Here is a 23,775-nt window from a genome sequence, read left to right on the forward strand (position 1 = left end):
GCCTTATCTGACTAACCCAATGGCCATGTTCCCACAATTTCCTGTATTTATTTTTTATTGCCCATTACAAGAGTGTGGATGAATGGGGTTCGGTGTCCTATTTGTAATGTTTATACTCTATTCCCAGGAGGTCTCATGGTGCCTGAAACATGATAAAGATAGGAAGAGATGGTTGTTTTCCTCTCCCAAAGTTTCCTTCTATGACAAGAGGACATCAGTGTAAAATGCTCAACCTTATTCTCTCCTCACTCTTTCCGAAAGGAGAAGGAATGTATTCAAATAGAAAAATTAGTGGGGAAAAACTTATTTTACTCTTTTGGAAGTGAGATAAAGTGGTCAGTGCTTTGTGTTCTCTCTTCATCTGTTCTCCAAGGTCTTCCTTGTGGGTAGTACTGACTCAATTTCACATTGCCTGTGATTAAAAAGGTAATTCTGTCCACTTTGTGGTTGGTATTGGAAACCCTTTGCCCAGAGACATATAGTCTAAATGCTACAATTTCTGAAAAGGACAGGTGGTATTTTGACCTGCACAAACATCTTCTTTTTCAATTGGTTCAGAACTGTAGTTAGAAGGAGGAATGATATACATCACCCCCTTTCAAGACTCTGTCTCCACAAAAGAAGAAAAGATAAAGAGACATAACGTGCCCAGATTTTCCCTTTAATTTCTTCCATTTGATGAAGTCACCCTTTTTCCAGAAGAATAAAGGGATATGAAGAGCAGAGTCAAGTCTAGAATTATTGCACTAATGGGACATGCTTTGCATTGAAGGAAATATCAGAAGTGAGGAAAACATATTCTCTGTCAACAATATGTGATAAATACATGTTTAGTGAGTCAAGTCAGTATGATCTGATATTATAATATGATTTTGTAAGCAGTTTATACAATTCCTGCTGGCCAAGGGCTCTAGCATTGTGTAGCCAGGCAGTCCCCCAGTGACTACCTCCGCACAACCTCACCTATATTTTATGTAATTTCAGATAAGTAAAGAAGTAAAGGAATGAAGCCCTGGAACTCTTCCCTGGGAAAGGACTTCATCTTAATGGTGAATCTTAAAGACAGTGGGTTTCCTCAGCTGCTCTGCTTCACGATCATATAGAAGCACTGAGGCTTCCACATGCCATTGGCACCTACAGCCTCTGGACAGAGGTACATCTCCCCAGTACCCTCCTGAGGGCCCCCATTACCTCCTTGTTTCTCAGACCATAGCTAAGAGGGTTCAGGGTTGGAGTAATAATAGTGTAAAATACAGAAAGGATATTGTCCTGTTGGGGAGGTTGGCCCTGACCAGCAATGGCCTGCTGCTCCTGGTCATCACAATGGATGTCCGGCTCCATGTGCCCATGTACCTCCTGCTCAGCCAGCTTTCTCTCTCATGGACCTGTTGTTTGCATCTATAGTGACTCCAAAAATACTTGTGGATTATCTGCATGAGGAGAACACCATCTCCTTCAGAGGCTTTGCTTTTCAGATGTTTGTAGCCCAGACCCTTGGTGGTGGAGAGGACCTCCTCCTAGACTTCATGGCCTATGACAGGTATGTGGCCATTTGCCATCCTTTGAACTACATGGTCCTCATGAGGCCCAGGGTCTGTTGGCTCATATTGGCCACATGCTGGGCCCTGGCCTCCCTGAATGCTGTGATACACACCGCATATACTATGCACTTCCCTTTCTCCATGTCCCAGGAGATTAGTCATTTGGTCTGCTCAGATACCTCAAGATATGAGCTCATATTGTATGTGATGGGTGTAACTTTTCTCATGCTTCCCCTTACTGCTGTCCTTTCCTCTTATATATTTGCCCTATTTGCTGTTCTCCACTTGTCTTCATGTGAGGTGACACAGAAAACCCTTGTCACATGCTCTTCTCACCTGACTGTGGAAGGAATGTATTATGGAGCTGCCATGTTTATTTACATCTTGCCCATTTCCTACCATAATCCCTGACAGGACAATATCCTTTCTGTATTTTACACTATCATTACTCCATCCCTGAACCCTCTTAGCTATGGTCTGAGAAACAAGGAGGTAATGGGGGCCCTCAGGATGGTACTGGGGAGATGTACCTCTGTCCAGAGGCTGTAGGTGCCAATGGCATGTGGAAGCCTTAGTCCTTCTATATAAGATCCCTGTTCTGTTCATTTGTTGAGCTATCTCCTTACCCATTTTGAATTTTTTAAAAATTCATCACACTGGAGATAAGCCCCAGTTTGTCTTTAAAGACAATATTTTGCTTCCATCAGTTCTATGTTTGGATAACTAGGAAGCATTTAAAATTTCTCTCAGCTATATCTCAGGGTCTAGTTGATACTCCTTTCCTTTCTGACAGAAATGAACTCATTTTTCACTTTATATTTTTTTCCACCTCCTACAACAATTCTGGTCTGAATTACAGCGGAAGCAAGCCGTATTTTAAAAATTTCCATTAAAACAGGAAATAAAAAGGAAAGAGAATGTAGAAGATATTGAAGGTACAAATGTTAGGTTTTATTAATTCTGAGGAGCAATATTTCTCAATTCTTATCTCCCTGTTAGTGTGAACTTTCAAGGCCTACATTTTTCTCCTCACTCTGTCAGGTCTTGTTTTTCTGGTAAAATATTTTCTGAGGAAATAAAAAATAATTTCACAAAATCTGGAGTTTGCACATTACATTCTCATAGGGTTGTCTGATTTATACCTTAATCTACTCTCTTTCCTATAAATTGGTAGAACCAGGGGCTTGATCAGATTCAAATTTCAATTGTTGACAAGACTAATTCACCGATGGTATTGTATGCACTCCATCAAGAGGAATGATGTGATGTGGGGGTGTTTTTGGGACTTGGAGTTGTCCTGGGTGGTGCTGCAGGGACAGTTACCGGACATTGTATGTCCTCCCATGGCCCACTGGGTGGACTGTGGGAGAGTGTGAGCTATGGTGTGGACCATTGACCATGAGGTGCAGTGGTGCTCAGAGATGTATTCACCAAATGCAATGAATGTCTCATGATGATGGAGCAGGTTGTTGTTATGGGGGAAGAAGTGGGGGGAGAGGGGTATATGGGGACATCATATTTTTTGAATGTAACATTAAAAAAATAAATAAAGACAAAAAAAAAAAAAAGGAACATGGTTTCTAGCTATCTCTTTCTTTGTAGTTTCCCCCTAGATCCAGTATGTAATTGGGAGTTGCGCAGTGATGATATTCTAATTCCATCATCTTTTCTTCATTTATTAGCTGGAATACTTATATAAAGATAAATTAATGAATAAATAAATACTTTAATGCTAACATTGAGGAAATGTTTGGGGAAAGTTTATAACAAAAATGGTAAAGGATTACCATGTTTTTAATAAAAAAGAAATAAATATTGATGTATAATATACAACATTGAACAATTTCAATCTAGTAATTCCAGAAAAATATGTATCTATTCTTGTATCTGCTATATGACTAAAACAGTTGATTTTTTTGGTAGATACTTTCTCAGACCTGTTATATTTTAAGACCACCTAACATTATTTTAACATCGGCTACTACATCTTCACATGAATAATAATTTTAATTTCATTTTACTAGAGAAATACTGAGGGAAGTTTCAGATTTCTATATTTTCTGAGTATTTGAAGGAAAATTTTTATAGATGTTTGCCTGCTTTTTGTTTTCAAATTTGCTCTCAAGCACAGAAAAGGGACAGCTATGAATGGCTTCTTGGATTCTTCTCAGTTAAAAAGTAAACAAGATTTTTTCCTTTGTTTTAGAAAGGATTGGAAAACAAAATGGACTTGAAGAATACAATCTATAATTTAAAAAAAAAGAAACAGTAAAAAATGTCCCAAGGTATCTTATTGTGTGTAGAGGTAATAAAGTGAGCTGTTCTCAAAGAGAACTTTAGGGGACATTTTGTTTATTTCATCTCTCAAGGCCTTATTTTTTAAAACATCCTCTCAGGAAAGCTTCCATGTTGGTGCTTAAAAAGTAAGTATTTACTTCAGTGAAGAAGACTGCAAGATTTTGGGACGAAATCCACTGAACAGTTCTTGCCCAACTCTCAGTAGAAATGATTGAGGATTATTGGGTCCTAATCCAAAACTGGATCAGCAGCTGGGATTTCTAGGCCTGACTCTACTGTAATCCATGTGAGATCCCTTCACCTGTAGTTCACCATCTCTAAGAGATACTCATCCTAAACCTGCAGGTAAGGAATCAAGTCTCTCTAGATTCAGAAATCCTGTATCTAACCTGGAAGGACATATCCTTATTTTACAACTTCTAGTCTATTTGAGAGAGACTTTTCTTTTTATCTTCTTCTCAAGAGTCTTCAGCTTTAGAAATTTTGCTTCTAGGAACTTCCATAGGGGATCAGTTTGTGTGCTGAAAGACCCACAGAAATGAAAAGGACCATTGTCACTCAACCTAGCTACTCCTTTCCCACTACCAGAATCCCATCTGTCCTCTGAGTTTTTAACAATTTCACTTTTGGTGTCCCCTTCCTGTTTCACTTTTCTCACACTCTTCTCTTGATGATAGTCACAAGGTTTCTTGCAAATCACTATTCATTGTTTGGAAGGTCAGAAGGAGGAAGAGTGGAGAGATAATATTGGGTATGTGACTACTGCCTGCCTCAGGCCCCTAGTATTCTACTTGCTACCGTTTCTGGGGTTTCAAATAAAGAAAGTGGGGTGGGCAAATTGAATCAATTTCTGTATCTACTAGGAGAAGAATAACTACCTTGGATACCCTGTCACCCACACCAGTACACCAGTAGGACAGGTGATCATATCTCGTGTTTCTCCTTCTGACTGGTCACAGGATTTCCCCATTCTAAGGAGATACCCTTGCTGACCCAGCATCAGGTGTGTCTTCCAATGGTCATACTATATGCTTTTTTTTTTTTGATATTTTTAAAAATTTACTTTTTAATTGTCTTTTTTTAAAAAAGATACATAGATCACAAAAAAATGTTACATTAAAAAATATGAGGTGCCCATGTACCCCACTTCTGCCTCCACTCTGCATACATCAACCTCTTTCATCATTGTGGCACATTCATTGCATTTGATGAGTGTATTTTGGAGTACTGCTGCACCGCATGGATTATAGGTTACATTGTAGTTTACACTCTCCACCAGTCCATTCAGTGGGTTATCACAGGATATATAATGTCCAGCAACTGTCCCTGCAATATCTTTTAGGACAACACTAAGTTCCGATAAAGCCCCCACACCACATTTCTTCTTACCTCTCCCTGTATGCTTTTGATAAGATGATTTGTACATAGGAGTGTTTGAGTACGGTTGTGTGATTATGCCTGTTTGTGTGTTTGGAGACATCCCTTCATTCCTAGATGCATTCATTCATTAATTTAGTCAGAAAGCATTTCTACAGAATTTACTGTATGCCAGGGGATTTGAACATACAGAGTGAGATAGAGTTACTATTGGAAAGAAACTTATAGCCTTGTAGGAAGATAGGCTTGTAGACAAAAAAATAATTATGTATAACAATGAATACATTTAAAAAATCCCATATATGTACTCATAAAAACTCATTAAATTATAAATGTGCAATATGCACAGTTCATTGTATGTAAATTAACTATAATGAAGCAGTGAAAATGCCTTTAAAAATTATTGGACAGGGGTCAGTAAAGAATTATTTTATTGATGTACTTGGAGATTAAAAACTTTTACTTATAGCAGTATTCTTTTTCAAGATTTTTGTAATGGCCCTCAATAAGAAATACAGTTTACATTGTAAATCACTGTACATAAACAAGCACACAAAGATGTACACCCCCACACACATACTTATATAAAATTGTAACAAATATTTTCTTAAAATCATACTTTCCTTGTTACAAGAGATGACATTTTATTTTCTACTTCTGTTTTTTTTTTTTTTTTTAATGAAATAATATTTTTATTACAATATTTTACAAAAACAGTAAAATGGGGAAAAAGTAAAAAGTCAGCTTGTCACAATTTCTCCCATTGAAAAGAACTCCTTCATTCCTCCATTTTCCTATGTATATTTTCCATATAACTATAGTTACAGAGCACTTATAATTTGTATCTTTCTTTCTTAAATTATCAATATTTCAATGACTGCACAATTCTTCATATCAGAATTTTTCAAAGATTATTGTTTAGAATGCTAGTCCTGGAGATGAGATATCATGTGCTAAGAAAATAAACAAACAAATAAAAGACTGTGTTCTGGAGTCATGTAAGTTTGGGGATAACAAGGCTAAGCAAAATTGAGACCTCTCCATTTCTTTATGACATGTAAGAGTCTTTACTATACTAATATTCGTTGTTTTTTTTTTTTTTTTTTTTTGTAGTAAAAGTTTTTTTTTTTTTAATTTTTTTATTTTTTCTTGACTTTGTAATAATATTACATTAAAAATATATATGTGAGGTCCCATTCAACCCCACCCCCCCACCCCCCCTCTCCCCCCCCCCCAACAACACTCGTTCCCATCATCATGACACATCCATTGGATTTGGTAAGTACATCTTTGGGCACCTCTGCACCTCATATACATTGGTTCACATCATGGCCCATACTCTCCTCTATTCCATCATGTAGGCCCTGTGAGGATTTACAATGTCCGGTGATTACCTCTGAAGCACCATCCAGGGCAGCTCCATGTCTACTTCTGTTTTTTAAATACTGGTGGCAACTCACTAAATCTATTTCATTACCAAGTAATATATTCTAACTCATACTTTCAAAAGCACTGACTTATTTGAGCTGTTGATGTCGGAGACTTTTTCACAGATTCATTTATATTCTCATCATACTAGAGCCAAAGTAAAGATTTCCCCATTTGATTCTGTCTGTCCTTCAAAGTGTTCCCTGACTCTGTCTTCCTGGTCTGCCCCCCTCCCCCCAAGTTAATGGACCTTCCTGGAGCTCCAGGTTGAACCCAGTTCTAAATCCAATCTGGATGGAAGCATAGGGACAGAAACCTTATTCTCATAAGGCAATCTTGAAATCATGTCACACGTAAGGGCTCATGAACCAGTGGTCCAGCCACAACTGCCCTGTCTATATTTCTTCTATACTTCCAACTAGATGTAGGATTTCATGTGTGAGGAGAAACCTTACATGTCTGCAGTCTTCAGCTTCTCTGTGTATTAAGAATCCCTTTCCAGGAGAGCTGAGTTTCCTCTCTTATTCTACTACTTCATTCTAGTTTCATAGGCAATTATAGGACTAGTTCTTCAATCCTTCCAAGTGGTATCAGATTCCAGCTCTGAGTCTAAGATATTTGCTTATGGCCCTGCTTCCTTTCTTACCCTTTCTAATCTACTTCTCCACTGGCTTGAATTAAATCATCTTAGTCCTTGCTTGTTGCTGATTTACAGCATTGTATAGACTTTGAATAGTGATTCCTGTTTGGCTTCATACATTGGACCAATGCCTCTTTTCTCACTGGTGTACCCACACAACTGATTGTATATTCTGGTACAAACTGCAGCATGCATCAGTTCAAATACTGTTATGGCAGACAGGACATTGTAACTATCCAGACAGCTGCTGTGGCTGCATTAGTTCTCCATGAACTGCCCCTCCTACTTTGTGTATGGTGCTGAGACATGCCTTATTCTCAAGCATCCCCAACAAATCTTAACTCTTTAATCCAGTGAAGAGCCTGGGAAAGGATCAGGACTATGGACTATAAAATGTTCTGAAATGGTCTTAAAATTCCCTTTTTGCTTGGAAAGAACATTAGAGATCTCTTGGAAACAAAATGGAAAAATTCATTATTGGCTTTTTGATGAAATGAAAGCTTAAGTCTACTGTCTGAAAAGTAAACTAGGGAAAACATCCCTGAGTTCTCTGCTAAAGAGGAAACTATCCATAGTTTTTTCCCATAAAATATGTCAGCATCCTTTAATTTTGTTTCACTAAATAACGTTATTTCTTAGGAAGACGTTTCTTGACATTATCCACACAATCACTGAATAATGGCTCATTGAATTATTATTCCCTGGCAGCAAGCACCACTAGGAGAGTATATCCCTGATGTTTTCCTGCCTGCTAATCAAATGGCTTTAGTAGGAAGATAAGGATGGACATTTTAGAAAAATCAAGTGTTTTAAATGTCTGCAAGAATTTTAAAAATCAAACACTTTGTCTTTTCCATTGACTCCTTCGTTTTCAATCATAGTCAACATTTGATTGCTCTTTTAATACTGATATGTAGGCAGAAATAAGCATCGATGGGCAAAGAAAATCAAACACATCTGACTGAATTCATCTTGCTGGGCCTCTCAGATCAGCAGACCCGGATCCTGCTGTTTGTGATATTCCTCCTCGTCTACCTGTTGGCTGTATTTGGGGATCTGCTCTTCATAGTCCTAATCCATGTTGACTCCCAACTTCATATACCAGTGTACTTTTTCCTTAACAACCTGTCTTTGCTGATCTCAGTTTTTTGATGAGCATTAACCCCCTGTTGTTACTCCATTTATGGCAATGAGAAAAGTCATTTCCTTTGCTGGGTGCTCAATTCAGATGTGTGTTTTCCTCCTAGCAGGGTGTACAAAGAGTGCTCTGCTGGCAGTGATGTCCTATGATAGGTATGTGGCTGTCTGTAAGCCACTGCACTAATCCACCATCATGACACATTGGGATTATGTCAACCTGGCCCTAGGGTCTTGGGCCAGTGGGGCATTTGTGTCTCTAGTAGACAGCACATTCACATTGTGTCTGCCATACCAGGGAAAGAATCTAATTAATCACTACTTTTGTGAACCTCCTGCCCTCCTGAAGCTGGCTTCAGCAGACATCTACAATGCTGAGATGGCCCTCTTTTCAATGGGTGTGTTCATCCTCCTGGCTCCTTGCTCCCTCTTCCTTGTCTCCTACTGAGACATCATCTCCACTGATCCAGATGTCGTTCGAGGAGTGGTGGCTCAAGGTCTTCTCTATCTATAGATCCCACCTACTGTCATTGTCTTCTTCTATGGTCAACGATATTCACCTACATGATAACACACTCCTGGAAAATGAATGAAAGTGGTAAGATGATCTCTATGTTCTATTCCATCCTAACATCCATGATGAACCCACTCATTTACAGCTTGAGGAACAAACATGTGAAGGAGTCATTCAGAAAAGTATCTGAAAGATAGAGTAATTATCTTTTATCTTATATATATTAAGGGGTATGAAGACTCCCAGTGGCTCAACACCTAACAGCTTCCTCTCCCATCCTACATTGAGATATAAGGATCATAAGGGTCCTCTTGTTATCTTGAGGAATGTTTTCAGGTTTGTCTCCTACATTCTTGCTCAAGCTAATTTTTTATGGTTGTAGTTTGTTTGCCTTTTAACAGCTCTTTGTTTCCCTGCCCAGCCTTTACAGTTGAACAGTCTTCATTTGCACTGCCTTACTGGTTTACCGATCTGTTTTTACCTAGGGACATTTTCTTTTGGCTTTAAACTTCACAGCTGTTTGCCAGCATTTTCCCATGTCAACATATCTATGAGCATGCACAGATTTTAGAATACTAACTGTTGTTAATATATAGATTCTTCAATTTCCTGTGAGAAATTTCCTGTGCTGAGTCCCAAACTAAGCTATAGACAATTCAACAAATGCTGAGAGAGCTGTTTGCTCAGATAAGGCTTGTGATTTCACATTCCAGCAAATGTCTCTGTTATCTCACACATTTCCCCCCTCCAGGGAGAATTTCTGGCTATAGAAAACTAGAATTTAGAATCAACATGACTACATCAGAACTCTCTGCTTAGGAATCCCTGTGATACCAATGTGCTGCAGCGATTCCCCCCTAATAAATGCTCTCCTTTCTTCTGCAGGTTCAATTTTGCCAGTGTGATGGCTAATTTCATGTGTCAATTGGCTAGGTTATCATGTCCAGTTGTTTGGTTAAGCACTGACCTGATTGTTAATGTGAGACTATTTCCTAGATAGGGATTTATCTCTACAATCAGGTGATTATATCTACAGTCAGTTTATTGCATCTATAACCAACGAAGCAGGCTAAATTAAGTAGTGTTAATCTCATCTAATCAGTTGAAGAGACTAAAAGCCAGAACTGAAGGCTTCAGAGGTTAGAAGAATTTCTGTCTTTACATGAAAAAACCTTTGTCTTGCCAGAATTTCCAGCCAGAAACAACTTCCCCCAGAGAGTGTGGACTTAGGACTTCAGTATCACCTTGATCAGAATTTCCAGCTTGAGTTTGGACTTGGTAGCCCCCACAGTCATGTGAACCAATTTCTGTGTATCTTTCTTTCTCTCTTTCTGTCTCTCTGTCTGTCAGACTGTCTGTCTTTCTCCTATTTCTCTGGAGGACCCTCACTTATACAGCCAGTATCCCCTAAGTTTTCTTCTTTTGGAAATGGAATAGAATGTCTGACATTTGAAACATAATCTCAGAAAGTAGTGATTCGTCCTTTGGGATGAATTTGCCTTTTAGTGTATTCTAACTACAGCTTTAATCCACCTTTATGAAAGAAGCCCCCATTGACCTACCTGTAGCTCCTCTTTGGTATTCAACAGCTACACTACCCTTTCCTTAGAAGAAAATCCACTGTTGTCCCTTCTCCACCTTCAACTAAAGGTCTCATTCTAGGTATTAAGTGAGAATGGCCCAACACTTTATTGGTATTTAGGAACACTACTAATTCCCATTCATGGCTGCAGGGAACTGTGAGCCATGGAGACACAACTGGGTGCCTTTACAGTCCCATCTATTTCCACCTATGGCTCTCTATTTCTCCTGGCAGAAGCCCTGTGATACAAACATATTCCATACTATTCTGTACTTCATTTGCCAGCCTTACATATATCCCTTAGTATTCCACCCATATGTCATCAAGCCATTTGTAGGGATTATTCTCATATAATGAAAATAGCAAAACTCTCCTTTCACAAAGTGAGAAGACAATAGGTATGCTTCATTATTAGCTGAACTTGGGGGAGTTCTTTTCTCACTTCATCACCTCTTCTTCATGTACCCCTAAGTAATGTGATTGTGGTTGAGAGATTGCTTAAGCCAGAGAAAATGGGATGACCCAAGTGAACCTGAAACTTCCCATTTTGAATTCTGGTTGCTCCAGCCCCAATTCCCATTGTCTATTGTGAATATCCAATGTTGTCTATTCCGTCTTTTGTTACCCTTTCTGGATCAAATAATTGCATATGGAAAAATCAATTTGTGTAGTAATAACCTCATTACCAACATGCAATAAGTACTGTTTTCAAATTATGTGGACTAGCATAATCCTATATAAGGACACAGGTCTTTGGTAAAATTGATATCCTATTTTTATTGGGAATTGAATTATTTTTAAATGTTGGGAAATCAGGGTAATTTGAACTTGGGAACTTAAAAATGCAGTTCTGTTAGGCCAAACTCTAACAATGTGCTTTTAAAAAAGTATATATTTTTAATATTTTAAAGAATGATACTTTGATTACATGAAATGTTACACACAAAAATATAAGGGATTACCATATTCCCCACTCCCCACACCTCACACCATTCCTGACATAAACAACTTTTTTCATAAGTGTGGTACATTCATTGCAATTGATGAACACATTTGGAGCATTGCCACTAAGCAAGGATTATAGTTTACATTGTAGTTTACACTCTCTCACACTCAATTTTGTAGGTCATGGCAGGATATATAATGGCCTGTATCTGTCATTGAAGTGTCATTCAGTACAATTCTGCATCCCAAAAATGCCCCTGTAGTAACTCTTTTTCCCTCTCCCTGCCTTCAGCACCTCCAGTGGCCACTGTCTCCACATCAATGATATAATTTCTTCCATTGCTAGAATCACAATAAGTCTATAGTAGAATACCAGTAAGTCCTTATTAACAAATCCTGAGGATTCTGGGATGGTGATGCCCACTCAACGTCTAATTGAGGAGGGGTTTGGTCCCATTGGACCTACACCTCCCAACTCTAGCACCAACTGCATGTTCAAAAGAAGCTGCCGAAGAGGAATGTGTAGAGAAGTCACAACTGAGTTCAACCTTGACACACTCAGGAACAAAAACTCCAAAGTAGGGCCCACTGGCAAGGCACCAAACTCTTCAGCTGTCTGTCATGACTGTAGAACCTGAGTGTCTCTAGAGCCCTCAGCAGCTCCACTAATTGGGGTAGTATCTACTTTGACTGTCTATGACATCCTGCTATCCTGCTGTGATGTGCATAAGTGTTACTTCTCTGATGACCTCCTGACTCACTTTGAAGTTCCTTAGCCATATAAACTCAGTTGTATTTACCTTTTCCCCCTTTTATTCAAGGTCTTTTTCCAGTTGCATTGCTAGTTAGTGCTTTGCACTCCCTCAGTGCCAGGGAGGCTCATCCATGGGTGTCATATCCCACACTAGAGCAAAGGTAATGAATTTATATGCTGAGTTAGGCTTAGAGAAAGCCCACATTTGAGCAACATGGAGACTCTCAGGAGGTAACTCTCAGGCACTCTACAGCAGTAGGCTAAGTTGTGTATACATACAATGGAATATTACTCAGCTGTAAGAAGGAATACAGCACTCACACATGGAATAACATGGATGAATCTTGAGGACCTTATATTGAGTGAAGCAAGCCTAGGCATAGGAGAAATATTACCTGTACTCACTAATATGAATTAAGAAAATTGAGCAGACTTGGAGAGCTAGAGTCTGGAAGATAGGTTTATAGGAATTAGAAAAGGAAAAGAAGGTTGTGAGCTAATGTCCATATGGGTGAAATCTATGATGAGGTGGAAGTGAGCAGTTGTGCAATGAAGGGATATGAAAGGGGTGTAGTGGGAGTATTTGGTTGGGCAGTGCAAGTCTGACAGTGGGGTAGGGTAGGGAGGATGGGTTGCAAGGTCCATGAAAATCAGGGGAGCTTTGGGGGAGGGAGCAGGTGAACACTGGTGATTGGTGAGTATGTGGTTGAAACTACAATTTTGGGAAACCTCTTTTGGCAATATGACAAAAAGTTTACTGGTTTGGGGTGTTGGATGGGGGGGCATTTGGGACAATGCACACCTGGGGCAGTCTTCCAGAGAATGTGTAAGTGATCGATTTTGTTGAAGTGTGTTGCATCAGTGGGTGGAGACCCACATAATGAGAGGGAAAGTATTGGACTCCCATCATGGAGATGCCCAATATGTTCTCAAGCTGAGGGGTGTGATTCTTTCAAGAATATGGGCAGTTCCTAATAGGGGAGTACAAACCAATGTGTCAAGCCCTCATTGTTCTTGCAAGTAATTATGAATCTTGTCCTTCAAGGAGTGAAGCCTGGTGGTCACCATGGACCCAAGGGGAGGGGGAGGGAGGAATAGCATAGATAGAGGAGGGGATATTTTGGGGGCAATGGAAGTGTTGAGTAGTTTTCAGTGTATAAATCATTTACATCCTTAGTTGAATTCATTCCTAGTTATTTGATTTTTTTAGTTACTATTGTAAATGGTATTTTTTTCTTGATTTCCTCCTCAGATTGCTCATTATTGGTGTACAGAAATGCTACTCATTTTTTTTTCATTGATCAAATAACCTGTGACTTTACTGAACTCATTTATATGTTCTACAAGCTTTGTTGTAGATTTCTCAGGGCTTTTTATGTTTAGGATCATGACATCTGCAAATAGTGAAATTTTGATTTCTTCCTTTCCAATTTGGATGTCTTTTCTTGCTTCAGTGCTTGAGCAAGTATTTACAATGTTAAATAAGAGCTGTGATAGTGGGCATCCTTGTCTTGTTCCTGATATTAGTGAGAAAGCTATTAGGATTTTACCATTGTATGTGACATATCTGTGGGTTTTTCATATATACCCTTTATCATATTCAGAAAGTTTCCTTCTATTCATATCTTTTGCAGTGTTTTTATCAGGAAAGAGTGCTGTATTTTGTTGAATGCTTTTTCTGCACCTATATAGTTGATCATGTGGTTTTGTTCTTTTGATCTGTTTATGTAGTTTATTCCACTGATTGAATTTCTTATGTTGAACCATCCTTGCATACCCGGGATGAAACCCACTTGTATAATTCATTTGATGTGTTGAATATGATTAGCAAGTATTTTGTTGAGGATTTTAGCATCTAGGTTCATTAGAGAGATTGGTGTGTAATTTTCCTTTATTATGGCATCTTTGGCTTTGGTATTTGGGTAATTTTGGCATCATAGAATGAATTAGGAAATGTTCCTTCTACTCATTTTTTGTTATAGTTTAAACAGTACTGATGGTAGTTCTTTCCAGAATGTTTGGTAGAATTCACCTGTGTAGCCTCTGGTTCTGGGATCCTCTTAGTTGGGAGGTTTTCCGTGACTGTTTCTATCTCTTTACTTGTGACTGATGTCAAGTTATTCAATTTCTTTTTTCACCAGTGTAGGTTCCTTGTGTGTTTCTAGGAGTTTCTGCATTGCCTCTAAACTGTCCTTGTTGGCATATAATTTTTCAAAGTATCCTCTTATTATACTCTTTCTGTGGAATCAGTGGTGATATCTCTTTCCTCATTTATTATTTTGTATACTTCATCTTCTGTCTCTTTTTCTTTGTTAGTTTAGCTAAGGGATTGTTAATTTTATGATCTTCTCAAAGAACTACATTTTGGTTTGTTTATTTTTTTCTAGTGCTCCCTTATTTTCTATTTCACTCAGTTCTGCTCTGATTTTTTTAATTTCTTTCTTTCTACTTCCTTTGGTGTTAGTTTGTTCTTTTCCTAAATCTTCCAGCTATGCTGTTAGGTCTTCAACTTTAGCTCTTACTTCTTTGAAATATGAATTTATGGCTATGAATTTCCCTCTCAGTGTAGCATTTGCTGCATCCCATAAGTTTTTATATATTGTGTTGTCAGCTTCATTCCTTTCATAGTAATTGCTAATTTCTTTTTAAATTTCACTCTTGACCCACTGTTTATCCAAGAATGTGTTGTTTAACTTCCATTACTTTGTACCTAATCTGGTTCTTTGACCCTTACTGAGTATTTCGAGTTTCATTTCATCATGGTCAGAGAAATTACTTTGTATGATTTCAATCTTTCTGTGTCATTGAGACTTTCTCTGTGGCCTCAGATGAGGTCTATCTCATAGAATGATCCATGTGCACATGAGAAGAATGTATATACCATTGTGTTTGCATGTAGTGTTCTCTATATATCTATTAGGTCCAGATTCCCTACTGTATTATTCTAAGTCTTTGCTTCTTTATTGATTCTCCACTGAGGTGTTCTTCTAGTGATGATAAGGTGTATGAAAGTCACCCACTATAATTGTAGAGGCATCTATTTCTCCACTTAGTTTTTCCAGTGTTTGCCTCATGTATTTTAAGGCACCCTGGTTAGCTGCATAAATACTCATGATTGTTCTTTCTTCTTGCAAGATTACCCTTCTTATTAATATATAGTGTCAGCCTTTGTCTCTTGAAAGTTTATTTTGTCTGATATTAATATAACTACTACTGCCATTTTTTGGTTATTGTTTGCTTGTAAGATTGTTTTCCAGACATTCACTTCTTTTTTTCCCCCAAAGATTTATTTATTTATTTATTTATTTATTTATTTATTTATTTATTTATTTCTCTCTACCACCCCCCACCCCAGTTGTCTGTTCTCTGTGTCTATTTGCTGTGTCTTCTTCTTTGTCTGCTTCTGTTGTTGTCAGCAGCACGGGAATCTGTGTTCTTTTTGTTGCATCATCTTGTTGTGTCAGCTCTCCATGTGTGAGGCGCCATTCTTGGGCAGGCTGCACTTTCTTTCATGCTGGGTGGCTCTCCTTACAGGGCACACTACTAGTATGTGGGGCTCCCCTATGAGGGGGACACCCCTGCGTGGCAGGGCACTCCTTGTGTGCATCAGCACTGTGCATGGGCTAGCTCCACATGAGTCAAGGAGACCCAGGGTTTGAACTGCAGGCCTCCCATGTGGTAGACGGATGCCCTAACCACTGGGCCAAGTCCGCTTCCCAAGACCTTCAGCCTCCTTGAATCCCTGGGTTTAAGGTGGGTTTCTTGTAGACAGCATATCGATGAGTATTATTTCCTTATCTATTCTGCCAATCTGTGACTCTTGACTGGTGAGTTTACTTCATTAACATTCAGTGTTATTACTCTCAATGAATTACTTACTTTTTTTTGGGTTTATGTATATCATATGTTGTTTTATTTCTCTTTTTGTTCTTTTAGTTCTTCTCATACTCTCCTGCAACTCTCTCTCTCTCTCATGTTTTCCTTTCAACCTGCAGAACTCCCTGTAGTGTTTCTTGAAGGTCATGTCTCTTATGGGCATATTCTTTTAGTTTTTGTTTATCTGTGAATATTTTGAACTCTCCATCATTTTTTAATGCCAGCTTTGCTGGATAGACAATTCTTGGCTGGAGGTTTTTTCTTATAGTATCTTGACTATGTCATACCACTGCTTTCTTGCCTCCATGGTTTCAGATGAGAAATCAGCACTTTATCTTATTGAGCTTCCTTTGTATATCATGGTCATTTTTTCTTTTACTGCCTTCAGTATTTTCTCTTTGTCTTGAATATAGGTCAGTTTGACAAGTATATCTTGGAGTAGTACTGTTAGGATTTGTACTGTTTGGGGTTCAGCGTGCTTCTGGAACATACACATCCATCTTTCTCAATAAGGTTGGGAAGTTTTTAGTCATTATTTCCTTCAACACTTCTTCTGTCCCCTTTCCCTTCTCTTCTCCTTCTGGGATGCCTGTGATGTATATGTTTGTGCATTTTGTGTACTTGGTCAAATCCCTAAGTCCCTGCTTGATTTTTTTCTCTTTTAATCTATCTGTTCTACTACCTGTTTGATTTCAGATGTACTGCCTTCCACATTGCTGATTCTTTCCTTTATCTGTTCAAATCTGCTGTTATGTGCTAAAAGTGAATATTTGATTTCTTGGATTGTGCCATTCATCACCATCATATCTGTTATCTTTTTATGTATGTTTACAATTTCTTCAGTATGTTCTCCCAGTGTTTTCTTAACATCCTTAATTTCTTCCTTCACTTCATTAAGTTGGTCCATGATATTTTTTTGGACAACTTTGATTAGTTGTTCGATGTTCTGCTTCTCTACTGGTTTTTAGTTTGTTCATTGGTCTGGGCCATGTCTTCCAATTTTTTGGTATGGTTTGTAATTTTTTGTTGCAGTCTGGTCATCTTTTTTTCTTCATGGGTTTATTCAGTTGATTAGCTTCTCTCTCTACTCTAGGGTTTTATTTAGTTGCTGTTTTTATATGTGTGTTAAGTTTCTCTTTGACACTTTGTTCTTCTTATTCTATTTCCCTGTTGTTGTCTATGTTCCCTTGAAGGAAACAGATTAGGGAAAGGGAAAGCAAAAGAAGTAAGATAAGAAAAAGGATAATAGTAATAATAATAGTTCAAGTTAGAAGAGGGACCTGAATTATTAACTCATGTAAGCAGTGTAGAGTAACAGGAATAAAAAAGTGGAGTATCTACAGTGCAATGGGAAACCAAATATAGAGAAGTATATAGAATGAATTAAAAAGCCAGAATCTTGATGCAAGAGGGAAAGAAAAAAGAGAGGACTAAAAGAAAAGTAGTTAATAAATGAAAGAAAACAGAATAGAAGACTTAGAAATAATCTGAAAAACCAGAAAATTGGAGAACTAAAGAATGAGAGGTGGAATGTAAGAACAAAAGAAAGTGGAAGATAGAAAGATGTAGGAAGGAAAAGAGGTAGCATTGCTAGTGAAAATTGGTATACACAGAGAAGGGGAAATCAAGAAAGTGGAAACAATCAAAGAAGAAACAATCCAGCCACACCTAATTTTGAAAAAAGGTGGGGGGAGAGAAAGAGGAAAGAAAGAAAAGAAAAGAAAAAAACAAACAAACCCAAAGGCAAGCAGTCAAACAAAGCCTAAGGAAAAATAGCCCACCTTCTTAGGTCCCTATGGGGCTTCTCAGGCTGCTCGTGTTCATCAATAAATTACCCTGCAGCCTTTCCCCTGCAGGTTTTGAAGTGGGTTTTAGTGAGTAAACTAAGTTAAATTTTAAAGCAAAGGTAACCTTTTTTTTTTTTTTCAGAAAAATAAGACCCAAGGGAAGCTAATACAAAAATAATGTCTATGTTTTCCCTGTTCTATAGTATCAGCTGTATGTTTAATATCCTGGGGATCACTACTCTAAGAGGAACCAAGAACTGAACTAGGGACCTTGTATATTCAAGGCAGAAGCTCCTCTACTGAGCTCATCTTTATTGTTGGGTCTATTAGCTCTTCAGAAATCTGTCTAGTCACTTTCTCTCGGGCAGGTTTGACTCTTTGTAATTGAATACATTCCTGCTGATTAGGAGTCTGTCCTTGCAACCTTTCTATTCTTTTTATTTTTTAATATTTTTATTGTTTTTTTTGAAGATACATAGATCACAAAAAATGTTACATTAAAAAATATAAAAGGTTCCCATATACTCCCACCCCCACTTCCCCACTCCTCCCACATCAACAACTTCTTTCCTCAATGTGGCACATTCATTGCATTGGTGAATACATTTTAGAGCACTGCTGCACCACATGGATTATAGTTTACATTCATCCCAGTACTTTAAGTGGGTTATGGCAGGATTTATAATGTCCAGCATCTGTCCCTGCAATATCATTTAGGACAACCGAGTGGATCACTAAGAAGAGCTGGGAATCGAACCAGGGACATCATATATTCAAAGTGGAGACTCCTCCACTGAGCTAAACTTTTCTCCTTGGGTCTGTCAGCTAGAGAGCAATCCAGTCACTTTCCCTAGGGCAGGTTTGACTCTGCTGTTGGGTAGATTCCTGCTGATTAGGAGCCTGTCTGTCCCTGCTCCCTTTCTGTTCATACTGCTGTCTCTTCCTGGGCAGCAAGATGCGATAGTCTGTGTGATCAGATCCCCTCCTCTCCTCTCCTGGTCTGGTTGGGTTCCCTTCTGAAAGTCACTGTGACCCTGGTATCTGAACTCACTGCAGAGAATTGACTCTCAACCCTCTTCCAGACATCCTCTCTCCTCCCAGGGGACTCTAATAGACCCTTGGAAAATTATTAAGTGCTTCTTACTACCTGCCTCACTTAGGGGAGCTGGAATTTTGATAGTTTTCAGCAAGGGACCAGTCAATTGCCTGACTCCACCCTCTCCCAGCCCAAGTTCCTTTCTTCTATGTCAGTTGTGTAAAGTAGGCTGTCTGAGCAAATTTTCCTTTTCCTACTTCCTGGGGACACCTCTTGCCAGCTGGCATGCTCCCTAAAGTTCAAAGGATTTCCAGGTAACTAAACCCCCAGAAAAGCAACCCCTCTCCACCCTTTGCCAGAACCATCACACTCCCAGAGACCACTCTCTCCCTCTCAGTGGCTGGTGGGCTTCAAGGGGTTCTTAGTGGCTTTTTGCCTTGAGGCAAACCATTTGTCCAACATATCCCAGCCAGAGGGATGAGAAACTCACACTTTTCCCTTGAGCTTTTATCTCTTTGTCCACTTCCCTCCATATCCATGCCCTAAAGCCTCCTGCTCTATGGGTTCCCAAAACTACTCACTCAGGCAGGATCTTGATGCTTCTCACCATTTTTTGCAAGAGAGCTAGTGGTGCCCACTTCAACCAACACCAACTTGCTGGATTCCCTCTAATAAAGTGCTTTAAAATATGTAGATAAATACATTGTTACTAATTTCTAAAGTAATAAGGAGCATTTTTGGATCAATAGATAGTTTGTTGTAACAAAATTTAACCTGATGTATCAAATCTGGCATATGAGAAGGTAAAGAATCAAAACAGAAATACTTAAATAAAGGATAAGAAAATGGAACTTGCAAAGCTTGTTGAGACCATTATTTCAATTCCTGTCTTTTAAAGATTTTGCTTGCTTAGTTATATAAGTATTCAACCCACCTCTCTGCTAACATGCTTACTGCTATAAATAATTTTATACCCTTCGGCTCTCAATATTATACTCTTCGCTCTATCAAAAGGAACCAGGACTTTGTGATGTTTAGGTAATACTGGGCACTTGGACAGAAAAATTCAAGATATGTGGGTGTTTGGAGAAGAAATGATGTAACCCAAGAGCCTGGAGTTATCTGAATATTGGTTTTCCATAGTGCATGAGTGGGAAGCAAAGGCAGTATGACTATTAAAATCATGATTATCTCCTGTTAGAAAGTGCAAAAGATCTTTGAAATAAGGATGATTGTACAAAACAATCTCACCAGGAGGCTTGCTGAAGAGAATTATCATGTACTAATGAAGTCACAAAATTACTTACAGAAGTAATGCTTTAAATTGAATAAGTCATGACATTCATACCATATACTTTTACTCAATAGTTAGGATACCAATTTTAACACTTTGCCCTTACTAACTTTCATATCTGCTAAATATACAGTGAAAATTCAGAAAGTAGGCAATTTTTGTCCCACAGATGTTGGATTGTGTGAACTGTATCATGTGTACCATAGTAGAGAAATGGTCTGTAGTGGTTTACAAGGCCTTTTTATAGCATCAGTCATATACACACTGTTTTTGTTTCCTAGCTACTAAAATAAATTCCAAACAATGGGTTGGTTTAAGGACAGGAATTTATTGATTCACAGTTGCAGAGGCTAGAAGGCTTGCTTCCTCCAGTAGTGGGTATCTTCTGTTGGGCCGATAATCTTGGGATTCCTTGGCTTCTTTGTCACAAGGCAATGTACATGAAGGCATCTTCTCCTTTCTCTTTCATTTCAACTAACTTCCAGCTTCCCTGTTGCTCCTTTCTTTTTTTCCAATTTTCTTTGCTTATAAGGACTTCAGCCATATTTGATTAAGGCTCATCTTCATTCAGTTTGGGCATGCCTTAACTAATAACTTCTTCAAATATCCTCTTCACAAATGGATTCATACCCAAAAGACAAGGTGTTGGGACCCAAATATGCCTTTGGTGGGGGACGTGATTCAATCCCCAATATAACAAATATTGATGTATGAAAAAGTTTTGCATCAAACTTTCTGAAAACTGATCGGCATGCAATCCTCTTTTTAAAACTAGGGAAGCCGCTAGGTTCTAAGTTTAAGGAGACATTGGTGCAAATTTTTATAAAAGCATAACTAACAGGAGTGTGGTGTTCCCTTAAAATATATGGTATTTCACATGCCTACTTATATTACAAATAACCAATGCTATAAATCAGTGCCACTCAAAGTGTGACATGCCACCTATTACCTGTCTATGAACCACTTGATAAATGTGTGTGAATAGATAAGTATACAGAAACTTCTACAGCAATGGCCAAGTAAGTTTGTCATGCTACATCCAAAAAAAAAATTGGGGGCATTTATTTTCTATGCTTTTTTTCTATTTTCAATTTAATTTTATAGGTATCAATGTGTTTTAAAACTATCAGTCCTTTAAAGGATGGCAAATTTAAAAAATAAAAAATATCATCCTGAGCTGCAGATATATTGAGAAACAGTTTTATAATAATAGCAACTACACTTAGATATGCTACTAAAAGGATACTTCATTACTTTCTCTTTGCTTGCCATTAATTAAAAGAGAAGTTACTGCACATCATTAGATTGATAAATTAAAAAGTGGCCATGGGTCATTTTGAGTTATATAAACACTGTGTAATTGATCCCCCAGATGAAACTGGTGGCACCATCAGGTTAAGAAAATATACATAGTGACCATTTTTAAGAATTAAAAACACCAGCCTCTGATTGAAGGTTAGAGGATCAATGACTGTGCAGCAGGGACAAGAGCAAAGTATAACATGTGAGAAATTAACAAGCTGCTGCTATCATCACATCACATTCTGGGAACTATTTGTCCTTTCTTTTTAGAGCAAATAGTTCGTCAGTTTTTAAAGGAAGTACTATTTCTGCCACAGTAGTATGACTGTTACTTTGTAATAAATCAACCCAATCAATACTGATTTCCATAGCATAGTTTTCCATTTGTTCAATTAATATATAATTTATTAATGAAGTATTTGTTGAACACTCTTCTAGGTGCTGAATATACAGCTGTGCACAAAGTTCAAAATTCTTACCCTCATAAAGCTTACATTTTAGAAGAGGGTGGTAAAAAATATAAACAAAGAAGTAAAACACGTTATATCTGATGGTAATAAATTCTATGAAAAAACAAAAGGAGCAAGCAGGAGTAGCCTGCAATTTTAAACTGGGTCCAAAATGTCATCACTGAGAAGGTGACATTTTTCTGAAACTGTATCTTATATCTCAGAGAAATTACCATTTGTGCTGATAGGAGGTGGCTGAGAAAAAAACACCGGCAAAGGAGAGATTTGGCAGGAGAAAGTTCAGGAAGAGAGCAGAGAGGGATCAAAAAGCTCGGGATGAGAATTAAGTCTTTTGGGATCAGAATATGAAACGACTGATGAGTTTGGAAAACATCGAGTAACAGAGAGAGTCACAAGGAATGAGATTGCGGAGGCAGGCAAAGCCAAATCCAGCAGGACCCTGGAAGTCCTGAAAGGCATGTTAATTTTATTTCATGTTCATTAGAAAGCCATTCTGTTATTATGTTTTTAAAAAGTCATGATGAAGGTTGCCTGGAGGAATGAATTTTAAGAGGGCAAGCATGGAAAGGAGACGAGCAGTCAGTAAGCTCTAGTGCAGTGGCCCGGGTGAGACAGGATGGTTTGAATGAGAGTTGCAGCAATGGAGAGAAAGAAGTAATGGTGGGGCCTGTGAGAGAATAGGTGCACAATGTGAAGAAAGAGCACAATGAAATATCTCTGCTAAGTCTTTGGAGCATTGCTGTCGAGGATGGTTCACTTATTGAACTGGGGAAGTTACAGAAAAGAGGACTAGATGGCATTATCAAGAATTCTCTTTGGACTTGTTTATATGGTCATGTGTTATGTGTTGGCAGAATTCTGCTACCACTCTTCTGTATTTGAAACAGCTACAAAAGAAAACCAAAACTCCATTTAAACCATCACGACATCCACCACTGCATCATATACATCTAGGTATTTTTTCCCATTAGCAGAAGACAAAATATTTAAGGTACAAATGGAGAAAATGGTTCTTAGTTTGGGGACATTACCCACATGATGTAGGATTTACTTATGTCAACTGCATTTTACTCACCATTGTTATGGAAACGTCTATTTTAAATTTTCTGATAAAGAACTTGGAAACCTCAGAGGTCCATTGACCTTGGTCTGAGAAACATCAATGTACTTCCTGATATCAGGTGAGATTTAAGTATTTCAGTCGGTGATTACAGTAAGAAATGTCCCAGGGTAGCTCACAATGCAGAAAGGTTAAAAAAGTTAACAGCACTGAATGTTCCAGCGAGTGTCCTGTTTACTATTAGCGCCTCAGGTTCAAAGACTTCCCTCCAGGAAAATCCTCAAGACTGGTTCCCTTGGTGAATTCAGGATTGTGTCCTTTAATAAAACTGTGTTCAAGGGGTTGGAATGGAGTAAAACTCATAGTCCAGGTGCAATCCCAACCTTCAGGAGACTTTGCTAAAGTGCAGTGGAGGTTTCCTACTAGATATGCAATAGTAGGTTGCAGAACTCAGACCTCTCTTGGCTCATTTTAAGTCCTTATCCCTGACCCTACTGCCTCATGCTTGCTTCATGCCAGTCCTTTGAGTCTGTGACCACGCTTCTGTTTTTGGGGTGGTTTTGCCTTTCACCTTCCCACTCTTCTCTCTTCCATCGGGCTTCTGGAAAGAACTTGTGCTCTTCCATTTCTGCTGCTTGTTCTGAATCCTAGGCTCTGAAATCTGTCTCCTAGCTCCTCTGGACAGGATGCTGCTAAGGACTCAGAGTGACCGGTGGACACCCCTTGCCTTTCCC

General features: G+C 38.4%; 2 pseudogenes; both read left to right on the plus strand.

The window, feature by feature from the left end:
* Window positions 1–1,004: 1,004 nt before the first annotated feature.
* LOC101425309 (olfactory receptor 2AG1-like) lies at window positions 1,005–2,090 on the plus strand (annotated as a pseudogene).
* A 6,127-nt stretch (window positions 2,091–8,217) lies between these two features.
* LOC101425759 (olfactory receptor 2D3-like) lies at window positions 8,218–9,132 on the plus strand (annotated as a pseudogene).
* The last annotated feature ends 14,643 nt before the right edge of the window (window positions 9,133–23,775 follow it).

This window comes from Dasypus novemcinctus, chromosome 10 (genome assembly GCF_030445035.2).
Source record: "Dasypus novemcinctus isolate mDasNov1 chromosome 10, mDasNov1.1.hap2, whole genome shotgun sequence".
In the NCBI taxonomy this organism is placed as follows: Eukaryota; Metazoa; Chordata; class Mammalia; order Cingulata; family Dasypodidae; genus Dasypus; species Dasypus novemcinctus.